This window comes from Momordica charantia (genome assembly GCF_013281855.1).
Source record: "Momordica charantia cultivar OHB3-1 chromosome 4 unlocalized genomic scaffold, Mcharantia_2.0 BLBB01000004.1, whole genome shotgun sequence".
NCBI lineage: Eukaryota > Viridiplantae > Streptophyta > Magnoliopsida > Cucurbitales > Cucurbitaceae > Momordica > Momordica charantia.
The window spans coordinates 8,319,230-8,335,391 of NW_028275162.1; the positions used below are offsets into that span (position 1 = coordinate 8,319,230).

The 16,162-nt window shown below is 30.4% G+C and overlaps 1 long non-coding RNA gene and 1 pseudogene across 2 annotated transcripts; one reads left to right on the forward strand and one right to left on the reverse strand.

Moving 5' to 3' along the window:
• The first annotated feature begins 2,060 nt into the window (after window positions 1-2,060).
• Window positions 2,061-3,670, forward strand: LOC111024310 (uncharacterized). 2 transcript variants are annotated; one of them, XR_015790192.1, is made up of 2 exons: window positions 2,061-2,436; window positions 2,592-3,670. It is a non-coding gene; the product is annotated as an uncharacterized LOC111024310 (long non-coding RNA). The 2 variants fall into 2 exon arrangements; XR_002603308.2 differs by having other exon boundaries at window positions 2,640-3,670.
• Window positions 3,671-13,241: 9,571 nt separating this feature from the next.
• On the reverse strand, window positions 13,242-15,856 carry LOC148211729 (uncharacterized; annotated as a pseudogene).
• Between the last annotated feature and the right edge of the window lie 306 nt (window positions 15,857-16,162).

Sequence of the window (16,162 nt, forward strand, 5' to 3'; positions counted from 1 at the left end):
GTGAGGAAACTTTACTTGCAATTTAACCAACTCTATTTGGACACACATACAGTTGGACCATTTTGTTTCAGATGACTTTTAAACTATTGAAAGAAAATAAAAAAAAATGTGGATTTTCAGTCACAAAAGAAATAATTCAGGACAAATGGGAACCGATTGTGAATTCATAAACGATTCTTGGATTAAAATTGAAAATTAGGTTTACCTAATGATATAAGAAAAAAATCCCCAAATGGATACCTTACCCAACTAAATAAAAATTGATACATAACTAATCATTACTAATCCTAATCCGTATTGATTTGTTTTCATAACCATAAAAAAAATCCTTCTTAATTAAAATTATAATAGCAAAAATCCTTCTTAATTAAAATTATAATAGCGATTAAAGTACTTCTAGAAAGAATAAAAAAGTGGTTAAAATATTATTTTGGTTCGTAATTGAATCTTTAGTTCATTACTTTGGTAATTTTAGTCCATATATTTTCAAAATATTTGTTATGGTCCCTATACTTTTTAAAAATTAACATTTTGGTCCTTTGCTTTTATTTTTAATCTCATTTTCTCTATTACAATTTCAACATAACACTCTACTTTTTGAAATGTAGCCACCATGACTTTATCTTAAACGGTTTTCGTGAAAATGAATCAAAGCTTACAATGACCAAAATAATATTTTAACGAAATAAAATTAAATTAAGCGGGCTTGCATATATGACAAAACAAAGATCAATTGTAAATATAGTAACACCATCCTCAGTGATATAGCCCAGCAGACATCTATCACTGAATTACATTAAAAAAAAAAGGTTTAAATACGTGCACCAAAAATAAATAAATGGTTATATTTACAAAATCATAACCTTGTTGCTAAATGATTGAAAATTTCGAAAAAACTAATCAAGTTCTTCTAAAAGTATTTTAAGTGTTTTATTTAATTGTTTTCAAATAACTATTGATTATATAACTAAACCCTATGCAAATTTTAAAATAGTGTCTTTAATTAGTCAAAATACTTTTACCAATCCTATCATAAATGAGTTATTTTGAAATTAAAGATGTAAAATAGATCCATCTACAATTTTTTTTCTTTTATTTTAGGGTAGTTTAAGCTCCGTTTGGTAACATTATCGTTTTCTATTTTTGTTCTCGTTTTTTTTATTTTTCGAGAAGTAGATAGGTTTGGTAACCAATTTCGTTTTTTGTTTCTAAAATTTGAGAAATGTTTTAAAAAAAAAGGACTAAATTTTAGAAACTAAAAGAGGTAGTTCTGTTTTTCCCATTTTTATTTCCTTTTACTTTCGTGTGGTCTCAGATTAAATAATATATATTGTGTGTTATTAATTAGAATGGTTCCTCAACTTTGTTAGTGTAGTTGTGCACCTATAAGCTAAGTCCTATCCCCCTCTAGGTCCCTTGGTTCAATTATCATGAGCAGCGGCTTTTTATTTTTTGTCTTTCCTATTTTTTAAATTAAAAAATATTTTAAAAATTTATTCTTTAATTATAGTCCATAATTTAAACTTTTATACGAAAGAAATTTGTATTGTAAATTATATTCTATTTAAGGGACACTTATAATAATGACAAAAAGGTTAAGCTAAATAACACATTTAGCATCTACATTTAGCTTTTTCAAATATAGCAACTTTACTTCAAAAAGAAAAAAAAAACGGAGGCCAAATTGTAAAAAGGTCATATTTACCATGGAAGCACTCATATATGTCTGATATATATTTGATATATTTCTGATATACCACTGATGTATCACTAATATACAACTAATGTATCACTGATGTACCACTGAAATACAACTGATATACCACCAATATAACTACAAAATCTACTGATATAACTTCTTATATGATTATATGATTTACCACTGATATAATACTGATATATACTTGATAGAATATAACTGGTATACCATTGTTATACAACTAATATCTATTGATGTAACTTCTTATATGATTATATAATTTACCATTTTATTGATTTACTACTGATATATATCATATATATACTTGATATACATTTGATATGCTACTGATGTAGTACTAATATACACAACTGATTTACTTCTGATATTGATATAACTATGATATCTACTTATATAACTTATGATATCATTATATGATTTACCATAGGTCTACTGCATATATACGTACGACTTGATATATCTATGGTTTACCACTAATATATGTTCTATATAATTCCCCAGAAAATTCTCAGCTTAGAAAATTATCTGTCCCGGTGGATTTAGAGCACAAATCCACTAAGATCAATATCTTCTCTGTTGTTGTGCCCTACAAGAAGGATAAAATGACAGAAGTAGCCAGAATTTCTCAAGATTCTCGAGAAAAAGCGTCGAGTTTCACTTCATTTCAGTCCACATGGCCGAAGGACAGCAAGTGACCAAAATTCCTCAAGATTCAGGTACTAATTTCTCAATTTCTCTTTACTCTCTCTTAATCTCACTCTTGTCTTGCTCCTGAATGTCCGATTTCAAGACCAAAGCATCTCCCTCTTTGGTAATTGACCTTCGATTCGCTCTCTCACTCTTCCAATTCACCTTCTAAACTTCAAATTAGTAAAACCTAGGGTTTTCGATTATGCAACTTGATCGGAATTCAGCACAGAATCTAGGGCAATATGTCGCTACATTGGCGAAAAGGACGAAGGAAGCTAACGATGAACAATCTCAAGGCGAGTTGAAGCTGTCGAGCAAAGGAGAGCCAACGAAGAAAATTCTCAACGTGAAGAGGAAGAATGCGCGTGCGATCTGGAAAAAAAAAAAAAAAAGAGAATGGTACAATTAGAATAATGAAACATTTCAACCTAACAATTATAACATTTTGCTATATTTTGCAAATTTAAAAAGAGGGTGACATTTTTTAAAATATATAAAATAATTTTGCTACCTAATATAATTACCTTTTATTTAATGAATTATATTTTTCAAATATATGCTATATCTTTTTATATTATATCTATTAAATTTTATTCTAATTGCAAATAAAAGTAAGACAACAGGAGTGCAAGTCGTATATCTCTTGTCAAGAAATCGTAGGTTCGAATTCCTACTCCCACGAGCTGTTATACTAATATTAAAAATTAAAACAAGAAATAAGACAAGTCAAAATGTAAAATAATAAAAGAATAGGTTTGCATGTTTGGTGGAGGGTTATTTAGGATGGAAAATGTATGTTCATGCATATAATTTAGGGAAAATGTGCATATTTTGTGATTAAGGATTTAGGTATTTAGTTATAGGTAAATGAAGGCTGATTGGTATAAACATGTTTACTTTGTAAAGAAAATTGAAGATTTATCATCAGAATGTGCCAGCGACATTAGTTTGAAAGATTCAGCTTCACAATGCTGCAGCTACATCCATAATTCTTCAACTTGTTACTTCCTCCAAGCCTATAAATTGAAGCCCAAGGATCATCTCAAGACACTTCATTTTCATGCTTTTGTTCTCCCTTTCTACTTTGTTATCAACTTTTGTTTTTGAGTTTTTATTTTAGCATTTAAGTTTTGTTCTTCAATTAATTTTTCTGCAATTATTCTTTGTTTATTTTATTGCAATTCAATTTGTTCCAATTTTGTTTTTTTGTTCCAATTTTGTTTTTTCTTTCAAATTCTAATGAAATGCATTCTTTTGTTATTTCAATTCTTTTACTTCCATGAGTAGCTAAATTATTTCTTCAATCCTCCTACAAATGGTTTAGTTCATCTATTTTAAATTGCATCTATTAGTGAGCACGACGTATTACACTACTTTTTCTTATCTTGATTGATATAATTTATCCAGTTGATTTTCATGTTGGTCACTTGTTAAATCACGTTAGTTTGATTTTAATTCTGAAAAGTTTAGAGTCAAACGGATCTCATCAAGGTAAAACGGGAAGTTACTTAAAAATAAGAAATAAAACAATATCCTAGACATAGACTCTCTTACCCATTAAACGTAAGTTGAAATTTGATTTGTTTAGGATTCTTGAGTTTTATAGACATATGTAAACGCTAGCCTAAGCTTCTAAACAAACCGAAAAAGGTATGGAATAGGAGTTGAATTAGTTTGCATAAATTGAGCATAATTACGAGCACGTTTGGTAGGTGTAATTCATCTTTTTAGAACTAAATCTTAGTAGGAGGTTGATTTTTTTTAATCCTTATGTTTTTAAATTGTGTGTTTCCCAACATATTCACCAAATTTTTATCTCAAACTCGTTTGCTTTAAGTAATTTACAAAATTAATTTTAAAAGACACTAGTCCCTGTGGAGTTGGAATATTTTAATAGTATTAATGGTTTTAAGAAGAGGCGCAACAATAATAATAATAAGTTTTCATTTCATAACCATTTAGATTTTAGTTTTCTATTTAGAAAATTACGTTTTGTTGTCACAATTTCTGAAGCATATTTCTACCTTTCATTAAAATACATTAGAATTCTCACTCAAATTTAAAAATATAAAAACTTTTTTTTAGTTTTAAATTTGATTTTGATTTTGAAAACACATTTTTAAAATGTTGATATATATACACACACATTGATGAACATATATATATATATATGTAAACATCGATGAAAATAGTGTTTTACAGGCTTTCTTTTCATAAACACGAGACTAAAAATAAAATAATTAGACAGTGATGTTTGTTTGTAGGATAATTTATAAGGATATATGTAATATTTGGATATCTATATTTGTTTTGCTAGATTTATTCTAAGGAATGTTTTAAATTAATATACGGTCCTAAGAATAACCTTGTGAATATTCATATAATTTATACATTAATTTAATATAATTTATATTTATATAATAGATTTGTTTTATAATTTGATATTTTATTTTATTTTCTGTATTAATTATATATATATATATGTTAACTTTTGTTTGTTATTTTGTATACAAATTAATTCATATTAGTATAAGATTTTCTTAAAAAAAATGATTAATATTAAATAAAATTTTCATTTTCAACTTTAATATTTTTTTCAAAAAGATAATTATATAATTAATATTATCTTGGGTGAAATTTATTTGTCATATTATCAAAATATATTTTCTTAAGAAAAAAAATATGTTGATCGTTACAAAAAAAAAATGTTGCTCTAAAATTATATATTTAAAATAGTGAATATTATTAATAATAATTCCTTCAAAATATTAAAAATAAATGGAGATATTATATAATTTTAATGAAGTTTATTTGATAGGTAAATGTAATATATAAATATACCTAATTGTATAAAGTTGTTTAAATGAGTATATTATTTTTTTTAAATTTATAAAATTAAAAATAAAAATAAGGAAAATTAATGAAATAAAAAAATATTAAAAAAAAAAAGAATGAATGGCAAAATGTAAAAAAAGATACCCTCGTGGAAATCTTGAAAATCCATGTTTAAGAACAATCTAAAGCACACTAGATGCCTCTATAGACATCATACACGAGTATCTTGAGATGTTCAAGTATCTTACATTCCTATCAAACAAACGTGAGAATTTAGATGTTCATCCAGTAAAAATATTGGATTCTCATGAAAACCAATCCTTAAAGATACCCGAATATCTGTTTTTTTTTTTTTTGTCATTCCATTTACATTCAAATGATTTTCTAGATAGTTTCAGAAAACAAATCTTCTTACATTTTCGATTTCTAAAATCTAAATTGAAATTATGTTTCTTATGATACAACTGGCATTTCTCAAACTTAAATATTAATTTTTAGTCTTTTTTTTCCTTTCGTATTCAATTTTTTTTTCAATTCTTTTATTTTTATTTTTAATTTTTTTAATCCTTGATTTAATTTGATTTGATTTTGGATTTTGCATATTATTGCATGTGTTTTTTTTTCAACTAAGTGGTTTTAGATTTTTGTTAGTTTAAGATTTGTTATTTTAACTTTTTTAAATAACATGTAATTATAATTTTTTTTTGTTATGCTAGTTATATGCACCAATTTAAAAAAGATTTAGTCTTTGTATTTGTTTTGATCCACCAAGTTCACCCAAGCTAAAATTACAAGCTTTCTAAATCTTGCAATGTCATGAACCTTGTATACCTAGAAATAGGTTAAGATGTTAAGCCCAATAATAAAACTCTAAAACTTGTGATAGAGGCTAGAAAAGAAGTATGGACCGTAAGTAATTATTTGGGGCAACTAGAGGAATGACTATATTAAATAGTGTGACTTGAAAATACCAAAAGTATCCAGTATTATAATAATGGCTACCAGACAGTTATAGTTCAACGCTAGAATTTAATGTGGGCAAATATAATCTGTCACCAAAATAGCTAAAATTGTACCACCATTACCCCTAAAATTTTGTGGCAAAAATACCTTCGAAACAACTCTTTGCTACAACTTGATCTTAGGAAATAAAATAGTGAATCAAAATTTCAAAAATAAAATTTGTTAAATGCATACTTTGAAATTAAAAAAAGGAATTTAAGATGCAAAAGAATATGAAAAATGACCTAACAAAATGTAAAATCAATGCAGAAAAGTGGAAAACAAGTAGAAAAATAGGATTGAAAAATTAAATATTATTTTAAAAACTATGGAGGGGTAGCTATATTGGGAGACATATATAGAGTAAATATGCATATAGACAAAATAAAGACAGAGTAAGTAAAGACACATATGATACCTGAATTTTTCTCGATCAGCCTGGCTGCAAAAGACGGGACGAGAGCAACAACTGTTCAGGTGACCAACTTAATGAGTTTAAAGCTAGCCTTCTTCTTTCCTCTCCACACATTGTCATAACTAATATTGATTCCATGCTTCTTCGAAATGTAATCAATTATGTCACATGGACTATAATGTCTCCCGTTGTTCATGCTTAACATTGTCTTCGCACAATCACTTATCATTGTTTGTTGTCGCCTGCCTATGGTCATTACAAACATCATCAATCGAATGTGCTTCCAATTACAACGTCTCTATTGAGTTTACAAGGAATGTTACTCTTTTATGGCTTTTCTATTTTTTGAAGAAGACATATGCTGGTGCATCTAGAATGGGTGTGTGCTCCACATTATAGAGTCTCTATAGAGTTTGCGCATGTGCGTCTGCATGATTTGAGTGGAATTCACACTTTCACTTACTCTGTATGTGGAACTATCTATGAGTTTTGTATGCACAAAGTTACCGACCATGTAATTTGACAAAAGTATGGTCCACACCACTTAGATTGCTAAAATGTTTTCTGAAATTTGCATTTTCACGACCAAAAATAGCGATAGCAGTAGGAAGAAGATCAAAAGTAGATTTGCTTCAAAAAAAGAGTGGACCGTGCATAGCCTAGAAATTTGAGATCATTGGTACATTTTTTTGTCTTTTACATGGTGGTCAACGCTATTATTTATCGAAGTTATGTCGTGGTTGGAAGGACTGATCCGATGTTATCCTTCCTCTACTCATTCTCACTCACTGCCATCAAATTTAGTCTCATGTGGCACTTTGTAACTCCAGTTAAGGCCAAAACTGTCTACTCAGTGTTGATTAGGATTTAACTCATTCTAGGAGAATTTCCATGGAAATCAAGACTGATGCGCGATGAAGATTACCGAGAGGAGTCATGTAATATAATAGAAGATTAGCGAGACAGGATGACAGTGAAGGGGATGTGAATCACGGAGCGGAAGTAGTAGAACACGTTCTTGAATTTCTTTTGAAATTTAAAACACAAAATAATATAAAACAGGGAAGAATGTTAAATTTTACCTATGAAGACTCTTCTTCGTGTAATCCCAATGAGACAACACCACTTGATCTTCCTTGCTATGTCTCTCGGTCGAGAATTCGAATTGTGAGATCCAATTGCAAGGGATTGAGAGAGTAAGAGAGTTGAGTGATTTTTAGCCCTTTTTTCTCCCTCTAGAGTTCAATTACTATTATATTTATAGAGAGGGAAAATCCTAATACCATTAAGATATCTTATCTTTCTGGATATAGGATATCTTGAATCGAGGAGAAATCTCAAGATCATCAGGATATCTTCTTGTTTTTATTTAATAATAAACAAATTAATTAAATCAATTAACAATTATTAATCTAATTAATAATTCATTAATTTAATAAATTTAATTAATAATTTATTGATTTAAATCCAAATATTAATTAAATAAATAATTAACAATTGATTATTTAACTTTTAATTAAATATTTTAAAACTATATATTTGAATAATATATAAATGCATCTCTGGTATAACCTATCTGACCTATCGTTTTAATAGGAATCCAATTCATATTAATTATTTGAATTCTATTTAAATATTTCTCATAACATATAGTTTAATTATTGGATCTTTATTCAAAATTAAACTATATATATAATGTATCATAATATACATTATATACATTCCCTGATATATAATTTGAGCATTTCAAATTTTCTCAAATTTTTTATCCTCGTTTTACCCGTTGTGAGCTAGCGATGGGACTTAATGGACCTACAGATCAGAAGCTCCAACGATACGAGATTAATCAGCCAAACTCATTAACTGAGTTAATCAACCTTCGTTAACTGCGGGTCACTTCACTAAAGACCCGCAGTTGCACTTTTCTCACTGCAGAATATTTTCGTGTCCATGGATGTATGACCATTAACAATAAGTCAATCCTTCACGAGTGCTCATAACTCTAGCTAGGTCAGATTACCGTTTTACCCCTGAGTTACATCTTGCTCCTTAAATATCACTGCTCCTATAATGAACAACTCAGTTATGGTCCGACCAATAACCGGAAGCCCCTCGGGCTAGTAAGAGGGTGGGCCTTTTGTTCAAGTCTCAGAGTCAGCATGTAAGGAACACTCATATACTTCCCTAAAGTCGAGAAGGAGTGAATTCCATCTTACATAGTTATGTTCTCAGCTCCCCACTCGGTCTCGTCCCCAAAATGGTAGGATTATTGAGTCTGCAACCCAGACCACTCTCACCCATTCAAATCAAAGTACGATCCCTTATAGGCGGGGGTCCGTAACTCGTTCAAGATTAAGATCGAGTTACCTGGTCATCCTATGAGATAACAATCTATTGATTAATGCTGTTAGAGCCAATGATTAATTATTTCGCGGTCTGGTCTTATATAAACTCATTGTATAGGATACCTTCACTCACATGTCTCTACATGAACAACCTGGATAAAGTCGTTTGTAACTATTTCAAAGTGGCCATATCCATAGTGTTACCAAGATAAGGTACCCAGTCTTATCCATGTACTATAGACCATTTAGGTTATTACTGGAACATTATCCACGTGTATATCAAAATATACTATATATCAAAAATATACATTGTATATCAAAAATATATTGTATATCAAATATATATTGTATATCAAATATATACTGTGTATATTAAATATATATTGTATATTAAATATATACATTGTATATTAAATATATATTGTATATCAAATATATATCATTCCCAGTTACATTAAATAACATTGGATCTTAGTTTATTAGAATACGAGTAATGCAAAGAAATAATAAGATAACTCTTTATTGAATAAATAATTTGTTCATAAATTACAAATACACGAGCTAAGGGCACCAAACCCATTAGGCAGCAAATAAGGTTGATCGACAAATGAGTTAAATCCTAATTGGGGAAGGAGAGATTGATTCAATTTTGAAACATAATCTAAATTAGTTTAAATTTTATTTTCCATTTATGTATCGTACGATTTTAGGGATTTAGTTTTGAGTTTGAAACAGAATATGTGGCTCATGAAATGTGGGCGGGCTAATTGTCAAATGATGCAATTGGTAGTCTCCGTGATGTGGATGTGGGTGGGGGTAAAAATGGAAAATTTCCCCTTCCATAATTTTCGGAAATCCAAATTCGGCCATTTGTACAAATTACGAAATCTTTGGCTATTTTTCATTACCATGTCCTTTACGTAGCCATTACTCAAGATTTCCCTAATTATTTCACCACTTTTTTGCTTCTATACTACAATCAAAATTAACCTTAATGCCACAAAGACTTTGATATTCTAAGAGACCTTTCGTTACTAAAGGAAAGTACTTGGCTCCTTAACAGGAGGAGCAATCTGGTCGTCACCACCATTAAATGTTTGACAACTAAGAATTAGAGTGTGTTTGGTTGGTAATCATAAACCAGAAGTTTGAAAACAAGAGATTCAATGAAAACCAGAGTTGTATTCTTTGTTTTTAGTGTTTTCAAATATGTGTTTGGTAGCAGATTTGGTAATTGAATCTCAATTTAAAAAAATTGTTCAATGCATGTTTAGTAATATATTTGTAAACTAGAAATAGTTACAAACTAAATATTTAGTTTAATCTAAACTTATATTAATTAATTTATTAGCATTTCTTTTATGAATTTTGTATAATTATTATTTTACATGGTTATATAATTTAGAATACATTATATTTATCAAAGTTTTTATCATTTTTAATGTAATTCTGTATCTTAAAATTTTCAAATTCTGAATTTTAAAACACTAAAAACATAAAAAAGTCGTTTTTAGAATTTCTACTATTTGGATCACAGAATCTGAAAACAGTTTAAAAAACGAATCTCCCAAATCCTACCAAACGTGTATTCACTAAATCCATTTGATTTAGTGAATCTGAAAGCAAAAAACATAATCCGAGTTCCCAACCAAACAGACCCTTAAAATTGCAAAAATATGAGACCCTTAGAAATTAAAAAATATGGACATTTTTTAAAAAAACAATGAGTTGTCAATTTTTCAATAGTGGAGAGGACAAGATTTGGTCCTCCTAGTTAAGGAGACAAGTATTTTCCGTCACTAAATAAAGATTCGCTCGAAACACAGAGGCTGAATGGACTTCCAAAATGAATGCAAGCAAAGGAAGAACTATTTTTAACCATATATTTTTACCATTTCTAAAATTTTTAGGGCACGAAGACAGTTCATATAAATTAATAAGTTGTTTATATAGTATCTTGATTTATTTATAATGTTCGTATATTGCAAACATAGCATCTATTCCTATTTTTATGAGATACTAGTTTTATTACCACGTATAAGGCACATAATATATATTTTTTGTTTATGTTATTTTAAAATTAAACACATTTATTATGTAGTTTTACATTTATAATATATCTATCTTCAATCTCAGTCTCAAACCCATTCCATAAATTGGAAATCCTTCATAGAACAACTTCTCGATACATTATTTTCTGGTGTGATTCACACACCTTTCATATCACTTAAATTACTAAAGTAGTTGAACCAGACAATTTAGTTAAACCTTGACATCTTTAGATCATAATCAAAGTGAACTTGAAAACAATGTGTTGGTAATCTCCTCCATAAAGGTAGCTACAGTGAGATATATTTGTGAAGTTGGATGGTGAATTAATAACTTAACAAATCTAAAGTTACCAAAATATAATATTTTAATTTAATAAAGGTGCTACTTATTTGATAAAAAGGAATTTATTGGTAAATCTAAAGCATGCAAAAGTATTTTGAATAAGAAAAATAACAATAGCAATGAAAGAATAAAATGTGTGACATAACTTTCTTAAAATAGATTTACCTCTCACTTGATTATTGCTAAAAAAATATAACTTTAATTTTGTTGTATTCTCCATTGATGGAAGGTAGATCTGGAAAAAGATATTTTAATTAAGGTATTCTCTTCTCCAGCCATGGCTTGTTGCTAAGTTATCCCTTGTCGGTTGCACACCCTCACTCCTTCGTGTTCTCTTACTCGGCGGCAGTTTCTTCTGTGACTCCTTGGCCTTCGGCATCAAGCCTGCAATTTCGAGTGATTATAATATAATATGTCACCCCTAAAAATGTGAGCTCATACCCATACAAAATGATCATCGTTATCGTATCCTTAATCACTGACCACGAAAAATGCAATCGTCAACCAATCCTTAACAATTCTGACCACATTCATCATCAATGCAATGTCTTCCCAATGAGCAAAAACACCGTCAGATTGAGTGGAGAGCATGTTGAACACAGTGTGGGATTTGAAGATTACGATGATGGGCATGAGGGGCTTGAGCATTTGGATGAAGGAGATAAAGATGAAGATTTTACGTCAAGCGTGAGGAAGAGATTGTATTCATCTAATTAATGAATTTGCCCTCAAAAGGTATAAATACAGATTTTTTATGCAAATATAAATATAGAATATTGTGTGGTTAACTAACTCCTAAACACAAAATATTAAGTTGCTGACTAACTCTAATTAATAACAAAGCTAACTCTAATTAATAACAAAGCTGGTTAAATGAACTAAACTACAAATAACAACCTAACTATGGTTTATGAGTTAATACAGAACTTCAGTTAATGAAAGATGTAGGTAGAATTAGAGATCCAGAGGGAGATGGCGTAGAGAGTGATGCTGGATCTACCTTGCATCGCTGGAGAAGAGAACACGATGGCGTTCGTGCGACGACTACAACGTGTGGGTCACCGAAGAAGAAAGAGCTTTAACTTTTATTTCTTTTATTTTTTAATTATTAAACCGACCCAAACTTGAACCAACCCGATAAACCAAATCATAGTTGGCAGTCATGTCATAATTCTGTTATATTTAACCTAATATTTAACGGTAGGGACTTAATTATAACCAATTTCAAAGTATAGGTATGTTGAACGATTTATGTTTCCTTGTGCAAGCGTACACCACCGTTGTAGCAAGTGATAAAAAGATCGTATTCACTGGGATTGATGACTAACACTTCAATATTTACTCTAGAAAACAGACAACTTACAATCTATATTGAATAAGGAAAAACTATGGAACTTAAACAAAATAGTGCATAACGTGCTCACTGAATAAGGAAACAAGTAAAGATAATAATGCAAAATCAAAGCGGTTATAAGGCAAAGTGAGCTTAACAAATGGGGTACTACTTATGTAACAAGGGTAAGGGGGAAGAGTTTATGTGACTTCTTCTAGGCTCACGTAAATATTACAGCCAGTAATTTAAAAAGCTCGAGGCGCACTAAAGCCCAATAGACCTCTGGAGCTTAAGCGCAAGGTGCAAAAAAAAGAGCGGGCTTTTTTTTTTTTTTGCGAAGCGCACTATATATAAAAATACATAAAAATATATATAGATGCATATAAAACATATAAAAGCCAAATAAGATTAAAAAACATCATAAGTCTTAGCATAAAGAGTCAATGCTCCACAAAAACAAGAAAATGGTCCTAAACTAGTATAAGTATGATAGTTCAAAATGAAAATCTAAATATCAAACTCATCGTCACTAAATAGTCCATCAATTTCATCATTTTCATTCTCTCCATCATTAGACTTGTAGTCATCTGCATCTTTCTCCTCGATATAATCATCATCATTAATTAATTGCATGGGTATAGGCCGTGTGGATTGAGAAGAACTAGAAGCTCCAGTCGTAGTCTGATTTCTTCACCTTAACGTACTTGCTTTAGAATGATAGGCAGGTTCTTCTGCTCCAACAGCTCTCGAAACATCACCTCATGTTAAGGAATCATCATCAAACACAACATCATTATCCTCTTCAGAATCACTATCGATTCTCCCTATCAACCACTCATTACTATCATCGATATCCTTTAAAGAGATAGGTCGATTGTGTTCCACATGTTATGTCATCGTTTCAATGCTCTATTATACTTTATGAAGACCAAATCATTTAGACGACGTTGTGCAAGTTTATTCCTTCTTTTGCTATGAAGCTGCGAAGTATAAAAGAAAAAAGTTCTATAACAATAATTCTAAGTTTCTAACCAATAAGTTAAAAACATATTTTTCACTGCCATAAAGAACTAACCTGTTTAAAAACACTCCAATTTCGTTCACATCCATATGCACTACAAATATGACCTAGAATTCTCATAGCAAACTTCCTCAAGTTTGGAGTTGTAACTCCAAACTCATCCCACCATTCCACTATTAAATTGAACTAAACTATGTCAATAATGTTCAACCGAGTAACAAACCAAACATAGTAAATCAGTACTATTAAATATTACTTGGAGATTTTTTATTTCTTTGTCTAACCGCCATGGGTTGTCTGAATATCCCTTCAGCGTTCTTATACTTGGTCAACTCTTGAATTATCTTGTCTTGTATTTCTGGAGAAGGGATCATTCTTGTGACACATGCATACATCCCATTAACAACTCCATCATCTTCTGTAATGTTAAGATTTTAGTAGAAGAATTCCGGGTTTAAATAATATCCTGCTACATGCATAGGACGATGCAACTGAAGATCTCATCTCTGATTAATGATTTGAAAAATGTCCTTGTATTTGTCTTCCTTACCAATAAAAGATTTAGCAATAGCCTCCTTAGCTCTATCCACGACCTCATAAATATATCCCATAGGAGGCTTCTTCTCACCATCCACACATCTAAGCACTCAAACTAAAGGGCATGATACTTTTAGAGCAAATACAATTGTATTCCAGAATGATGTCATCAATATTGTCTGAACAACTCGCTTGCCTTGTTGTTCTTTTCTCCATTTGCTATTTTTCCATCCATCAGAAGTAAACATCTTTCTCAAGTTATTCTTCTGATGATGTATGCTTGATAATGTTATGCAAGCTGTGGCAAAGCGAGTCTTAGCTGGCCTAACTAACTCCTTATGATTCGTAAATTGTCTCATCATATTTAAAAATCCTGGGCAAACATAAATAAAATTACTGATCTTCACGCCTCTTTTTAGTGTGTTGCAGATATTTGAGATTTAGAATATGTCTTCCAACATCTCCAAGTAATGAGCAGCACATGGTGACCAAAATAAATTTATCGTTTTGCTTCTAATAATCTCCATAGTAAAAAAATAAAATAAGAAGAGAACATATTAGGCTACTTGAAATGTTTAACTAACATAAGACTAATTTTAAGAGAAGCAACGAATTTGATTTCTTATCCGCTATTACATTTGCTGAAGCACTATCAGTAATGATACGTGCGACATTGGCTTCTCCAATGTGCTCGACAAAATGATCGAGTAGCTCAAACATTTTCTTTCCGTTCTTGACATAAGATGAAGCATCAATGGACTCAATAAACATTGTGCCTTTAGGACTATTAACTAAAAAGTTAATTAATGTGCTCTCTCTCCTATCGATCCATCCATCAGCCATGATAGTACATCCAGCCTTGGCCCACTCTTCCTTGTGACTCTTCATCAATTCATGTGTTGCTTCTAACTCTTTTTTCAACAACGACACTCTAAGCTCATAATAAGATGATACTTTTAGTCCAGGGTCGAATTGTCCTATTGCTTCAATCATAGGAGCAAAGCTTTTATAATTGCAAGCATTCAAAGGAATTCCATAATCATAAAATCATTGCGCAATTCTTTGTACTGGGCGCTCCCTCATTTCCTTTTGTAAGCTTCATTGAGTGTCGTTTGTTTGTCTTTCTCATTCTTTCAATTCAAAACTACTAACTCTGGATTAGGGGTAAAAAATGCATCAATCAGACCTTTCTGTCTTAGCTTCTTAGGGTCTAACTTGGTCTTTGACTAGAAGACCTCTTACTCAAACTAGTTATGGTCAAATCATCCTCGTCTTCATCATCTATACCAAAATCTTCGTCATCAATATCAGGTATAAGATTTCTTTGTTCTTTGATCTCCTTTTTCTTGGACATGTATTCTTTAATTTTTTCCTTCATATGATCTGGAGATTTTTTGCATGAGGTTGTATTTCTACAACCACCAACAAGGTTTTGTTTCACCCTATAAACTCTTCCTTTTGTGACTTTTGAACAAAAACTACATATAAGAGTAGTCAAATCTTGAGGATTTGCCACAGTAGCATACTTCCATGCCGGATCTTTTCTTGGACCTTCATTAGACATCTATGTAAAATTGTAATCAATAGGAAAAAAAAGCAGAATATTAGAGGGATGTAGCTTACTGTTTTGGATTGGAGAAATTGAAGAAAATAGTGTTGGGTTGGAGAAATAGAAATTGAAGAAGGGAGAGACAAAGAGCTTACTGTTTGTAACTTTGTTGGAGTGGAAAATTAGACTATGGATGTAGTTGGAGCAAGGTTGAAGCACGAGCTACGTTGGAGCTAGGATGTTCATCCATCCATAGGAGAAGTTGCAAAGAAATATGGAGAGAGAGCCGTAGAGAGGGAAAGAAATATATTGTAGAGAAAG